Source organism: Triticum aestivum, chromosome 3A (genome assembly GCF_018294505.1).
Source record: "Triticum aestivum cultivar Chinese Spring chromosome 3A, IWGSC CS RefSeq v2.1, whole genome shotgun sequence".
Classification (NCBI taxonomy): Eukaryota; Viridiplantae; Streptophyta; class Magnoliopsida; order Poales; family Poaceae; genus Triticum; species Triticum aestivum.
Window position 1 is genome coordinate 696734460 of NC_057800.1, and position 6850 is coordinate 696741309.

Sequence of the window (6850 nt, forward strand, 5' to 3'; positions counted from 1 at the left end):
CTAGCTATATACAATTTCTCCTAATTGCTGCCTTCGGAGCCAGTGGCATTAGCCTAATTGGTGCCTTCAGAACACGATGACAATTGTAAGTGGTTCATGGGGATGGTAGCGGGTAATAGTATTCTCCGTTCGTATCTCTGACCTGGTCGAGCAAAAATCCCGCTATTTCCTCTTGAATTGCTTGTATGCGCTTCGTTGGTAGAAGCTTGTCCCGCACCTCTCTGAACTGTTAAGAAGGAGATCAATATGCATGTGTATTAGTTGTGTGACTAGATATCGATAATGGTGTAAAAATTGTGAATAGTGTTCTGACAAATGTATCCAGTCCTGTCTTTGAGATCTGCTCCTTTCGAACGCCATCATGTGAATGTTCTCTCAAACTTAGTATCCACACAGATTATTCCCCGGCGCCTGCTTCAGGGCCTTTACGAGAATGGAATTTGATCAGATAATAATTAATCAAGCATGATAATTAAAGAGATGGCAGCTAGCTAGCTAGTACTACTTAATTACTTACCTTGGGTTGATACCATTTTAGGTTTTGTTTCCATTGGCCTGGAGTGACGTTGATGAACTTTGCCCAAGCCCTGCTCGCCGACAAAGAAAATGAATAAAGGGGTTATTAAATAGTTGTTATCAGGAAATGATGAACTAATTAAATAGGCCGAGATATAGTTAATAATGATTAAAATTACCTGTTTACTATCCCCTTCACGATGGTGTAGTCACTTTGTTTCTTAAGTAGTGAGTCCAGTACTTCAACTATTACTTCATTAACTTTAATGATTAACAAGATCCAGTAAAAACTACATGCACACACGTTTGCATTTCTTAATTAAGCTGACATATATATGTAAGCAAAAACATGTAGCTAGCTAGTAAGCAAAAACAGAATTTGTAGTACAAGACAGTGTGACTCACAGGAAGTTGTAAGGAAGTAGTATATCTTCATTGTATTTGAGGTGCTTGAAGAACTCTAGCATACTTTCATCTACACTTGCTCGATAATATGTATCTAAGTTCCATGTGTATTCATTAATGGTATTTGGGTCAATGAACCCAATGCCATAGCGTGCACCTTTTTTCATTTCATACATCTTCATCCTGCATAATACCACGGAAAAGAATATAGTGAGGATAATTACAGGTAATGATTGATCAAAATGATCACTACATCTAGCTTGAGACTTAAATTACAGAAAGAAATCAGTTACAGACAATAGCAACTGACGATAGATTTGTCGAGTGCGTCTTGATTGTATAACTGAAATAATTCTGAATACTCAACGGACACAGCTTTCACATGGAAGTAATGATCCTTCTTGACATTCACCATGAGGGACTCTCGATTGGAAATCTTGGTAATGTTCATGTACCATTGATGCAATTCATACATTCTCGTTGGGAGCTTCTTGACCTCGTCTGGCTCGACCAAAGGTTGGCCCCGGACATATTTTAGTTTTATTTCCTCCTCTCTAAGCGGATACATGGGCTCGGTATCGAGGAGTTGTCCAACAGTGATCATGAGCCTTTCAGCCTGCTCAATATGCTCCTCGGTTATTACCACATCGCCCAGCTCGGGAACGTTAACGGTTTGCCCACAATAATATTGGGCGCGCGTACTCTCATGTGTTGTTGGCACAACAAGCGGGGGGGATTGATTGCACCGCCTGTTCTCCCAGCTGGGGAACGGTTTTACTGCTCCTTTTGCCAGCTGATTAGCTCGAGCTCGAGCTCGCCTCATTCTATAGACGTGCTCGATTTAACTTCCTGAGATGGCGCTCATAGTCTGTGTCAACAGGCTTGGGAGCTGGTGCTCTAGCCATACGAATGAAGTGGTCAATCTTTTCCTCAGGCACTTTCTCCCTTGGCGGCGGTGGCGGTTTCGGTGCAAAATGGGTTTCCACATGGGCCTTCATTATGGCTGCATTTTCCCCCTCGGACTTGTCGTAAGGCCTCTGCGGAAGAGGCGCGAGGCTTGGACCATATTGAAATCACTTGCCTCCGCCTGTACCTCTCGTACTACCTCGATTTGTACCGCTACGCACCATAGCTACGGCGGCTCTCTTCCGTGATTGTTGAGGCGGCGGAGACGACTGACGTGGCTGAGTTGGAGGAGGAGGAGTGGCCTGGAGCTATGCCGAACTTGGAGTAGGAGTGGCCTGAAGTTGTGCCGGACTTGGAGAAGGAGTGGTCTGACGCTGTGTCGGACTTGGAAGAGGAGTGGCCTGACGCTTTGCCGGACTTGGAGGAGGAGGAGTGGCCTGGCGCGTTGGTGGACTTGGAGGAGCGGGAGTCTGCTGACTCGGTGGCGGACTTCGACGAGGAGTCGGCTGACGCGGTGTCGGTGGCCTTTGAAAGATGATGCAATCCTTTCTCCATAGGATGATACGATGTTTGGCCTCTCCCAGTGTGTGCTCCTCGTCACCTCCAGGAATGTGAAGCTCTAGCCCCGAATATTGGTCCACCACCTCATCAACCACGACACGAGCATAGCCCGCTGGAATCGGGTTGCAATGGAAGGTTGCCTCGGGGGGATTTGTAAAAGCAACGGCGTCCGCCACCTTCATGGATATGTTCTTCATTTTGAAGTGTAGCTCGCAGTTAGTGTTCTCCATGATGTCATCCACGGGGTATCTATCCAGCAATGCGTCGCCCGGGGCGGAACCCACGCTGCTTCTCGGCATGGATGGGACGGTGCTATCCAATGCTGGATCATCCGCTAGCTGCTGCCGCTGCTGAGAACCTCTTTGCTGGGTAAGTGAGTCGATCTGCTCCTGCTGCCGCTGGAATTTGACTGCCAAGTCCGCGTGCGCTGATTCTAGGCCTTGAAGGCGTTCATAGTCCTGCTTCCTCTACTCCTCCTCCATCTTCCTCTTCTTCTCCTTCGCAATCTTCCTTCTCGCACGTTTTCTGTAGTCGGCATTCTAGTCTGAAAACCCCTCATACCATGGAATAATGCCCTTGCCTCGTGTTCTTCCCGAGTGTTCAGGATTTCCCAGGGCACGCGTAAGCTCGTCGTTCTCTCTGTTGGGCTCGAACACCCCTGATCAAGCCTCTTGTATTGCAACAAGTATCTTATCTTCGGCTCCGTTCAGACATGCCTTCTTCGAAACTAAGCCTGTCTTCGGGTCCAACTCCCCCCGTGCACATAGAACCAAGTCCTGCACCTGGGGGGCCAGCTCAATGTAACTAGAGTGACACCTGCATCCTCCATCTCTTTCTCAGACTTATCCCACTTAGGCATTGCCACCGCGTAGCCACCTGGCCCCAGCTTATGGAACTTGTCCTTTTTTTGCGGCATTGGCCTTGTTTATTCTCGACCGTTCCTTAGATAATTCCGATTCCTTGAATTTCACGAAATCGTCCCAATGCGCACTTTGCTTCTCTAGTGTTCCCTTGAATACTGGAGTCTTCTTTCCTCCCTTGACGTACTTGTCCCATACATGTTTCTTGTGGTTGTTGAATGCAACCGCCATCTTCCTAAGAGCAGTGTCCTTGACTTTCTCCACATCTGCATCTGTGAAATGATCTGGTAGGGTGAAATGTTCCATGAGAGTTTCCCAAAAAAGAACTTTTTGTCTGTCGTCGACAAAAGTAAGATCTGGACGTGGCTTTGTTGGCTCTCTCCATTCTTGAAGGGATATCGGGAGTTGGTCCTTCACAAGAACTCCGCACTGACGAATGAACTTGTCCGCAATCTTCTTAGGCGCTAATGGTTCGCCATTAGGTTTGATGGCCTCGATATTGTACTTTACGCCCTCCTTCAACTTTTTGTTCGGGCCTTGATACGTCTCCGTCGTATCTATAATTTTTGATTGTTCCATGCCAATATTCTACAACTTTCATATATTTTTGGCAACTTTTTATACTATTTTTGGGACTAACATATTGATCCAGTGCCCGGTGCCAGTTCCTGTCTGTTGCATGTTTTTGGTTTTGCAGAATATCCATATCAAACGGAGTCCAAATGGGATAAAAACGGACGGAGATAATTTTTGAAATATTTGGAAAATTCCGGAAGAAAAATCCACGTGAGACGGTGCCCGAGGTGGTCACGAGGCAGGGGGGCGCGCCTGCCCCCCTGGGCGCGCCCCCTACCCTCATGAGCCACCCGTAAGGCAGTTGACACTCTTCTTTTGCCGCAAGAAAGCTAATTTTTGAAAAAAAAATTACGGCGAAGGTTTCGGGCCAATCGGAGTTACGGATCTCCATATATACACGAAACGGTGAAACAGAGCCTGGAGAGAACGCAGAAACAGAGAGAGACAGAGAGACAGAGAGACAGATCCAATCTTGGAGGGGCTCTCGCCCCTCCCACACCATGGGAGCCAAGGACCAGAGGGGAAACCCTTCTCCCATCTAGGGAGGAGGTCAATGAAGAAGAAGAAGAAGGGGGGCCCTCTCCCCCTTGCTTCCGGTGGCGCCGGAGTGCCACCAGGGGCCATCATCATCACCGTCATCTTCACCAACAACTTCACCGCCTTCACCACCAACTCTTCCCCCCTCTATGCAGCGTTGTAACCTCTCTCTTACCCGCTGTAATCTCTACTTAGACATGGTGCTCAATGCTATATATTATTTCCCTATGATGTATGGCTATCCTATGATGTTTGAGTAGATCCGTTTTGTCCTAATGGCTATTTGATGATCAAGATTGGTTTGAGTTGCATGTTTTATTATTGGTGCTGTCCTATGGTGCTCTTCGTGTCGCGCAAGCGTGAGGGATCCCTGCTGTAGGGTGTTGCAATATGTTTATGATTTACTTATGGTGGGTGGCGTGAGTGAACAGAAGCACAGACCCGAGTAAGTAGGTTGTTTGCGTATGGGATAAAGAGGACTTGATGCTTTAATGCTATGGTTGGGTTTTACCTTAATGAATCTTTAGTAGTTGCGGATGCTTGCTAGAGTTCCAATCATAAGTGCATATGATCCAAGTAAAGAAAGTATGTTAGCTTATGCCTCTCCCTCATATAAGATTGTAATAATGATTACCGGACTAGTTATCGATTGCCTAGGGACAAATAACTTTCTCTAACAACAAACTCTACTATACCTAACTTAGTTGTGTCTTTATCTAAACAGCCCCTACTTTTTATTTACTTGCTCTTTATTATCTTGCAAACCTATCCAACAACACCTACAAAGTACTTCTAGTTTCATACCTGTTCTAGGTAAAGCGAACATCAAGCGTGCGTAGAGTTGTATCGATGGTCGATAGAACTTGAGGGAATATTTGTTCTGCCTTTAGCTCCTCGTTGGGTTCGACACTCTTACTTATCGAAAATTGTTGCGATCCCCTATACTTGTGGGTTATCAGGCCTCGTACTGTCCTGCTGCCTGAAGATTTGCTCGATCCGGATGGCTGAAAGAAGAAAGATCGATTCATTAATATATCTTCAAGTTATTTAAAACATGTGATGATCACCAGATGTCTGCTTATATAAATATACCTCGCCGGTCTTTGTTGTTTCAAGATCAACATTTTCTTCGTCATGTTCATAGTTCATGACTTCATCAATTCGGTCGTCGCGATCGAATATCATATCACCCTCCCCGGTGTTGTTTAGATATTCGGAGCCGTCATAATCTTCTTCATTCTGATCATCATCTGGCCCGCGAGGATTGCGTATGATATTGAACAGGGCCTCTTGTCCCTCTCAGCCGGTATTGTCCGCCATAGCTTTTATTTAACTAATCCAAAAGAAATATATTCAAATTACAATACATGGATGCAATCAATTAATAAGGAAAAACTGAATCAATCATAGAACATAATAAGCATCATCGAATATAATCTCAAATACGTCGTCTCGAATAATAGATATAATCTCGAATACACCATCTCGAATAATACATATAATCTCGAATATTATATATCGAATACATCACTAGCTAGCTAGCTAGCTAATAAAGATCGAATACTAGAGAGTAATCTAGGCCACTCGCGGTTCCTGAGGCGCGGGCGGTGGACAACCAAAATGAAGGAACCATCACTGGATCATAGCTCAGGTGATCTCCCCAAAGAACCTGCCAGGTATTAGAGAACCCGGCGTCCATAGCAGCCATGTAGCGATGGATGTGCTCGTCCTCCTCCTTGACACCGCGACGTACCACCTCCGGCGGGACCGGCTCCCTCCGCACCGAAAGTGGCCCACGCGAACGCCACCAAAGGAGATCAGGGTCGACGACGGGACCCGGGACCGGGTTCCTCACCAAGCATCACGCCCTTGAAGGTAGCACCTCCCAATGCCAGCCCGGCGAAGCCCAGTCCCGGACATGGGTCCTCTGAAGCAGGACGTCGTCGCGAACGGGTCGACGGCGAGGATGCGGGCCGGGCATCATCGACAACAAATACTATATGCCGCAAAAGTAAAGTAACATTTTTTAAATGATGGATTGTGGTTTCATATATGCAAATTCTAAATTTTATAACTAAAAATATATAATAAACTAAAAAAACATTGACCATATCTAAAACTAACATTTCTAACATTTCTATAACAAATTTTTTCTTTAACATTTCTATCACATTAATACAGAAAAACTAACATTTCTATATATAAATAACATTTCTATATATAACTAACATTTCTATAACAATAATACAGAAAAACTAATAACTAATAACTAATAATAGAAAACTAAAAACTAAAAACAGAAAAACTAAAAACTAAAAACAGAACAAAATTTTTGTATGTGTGTGTATGTGTTGTGTGTGCAGGTGACGGTGCGGGGACGGGGACGCCTGCGACGGCGAGCCATGGCGATCGACGGCGCCGGTGGCGCGCGCGGCGGCTTTGATTGGAGGGAGGAGAGGGGGGACTGAGGCTCACAACACGGGCGAGGT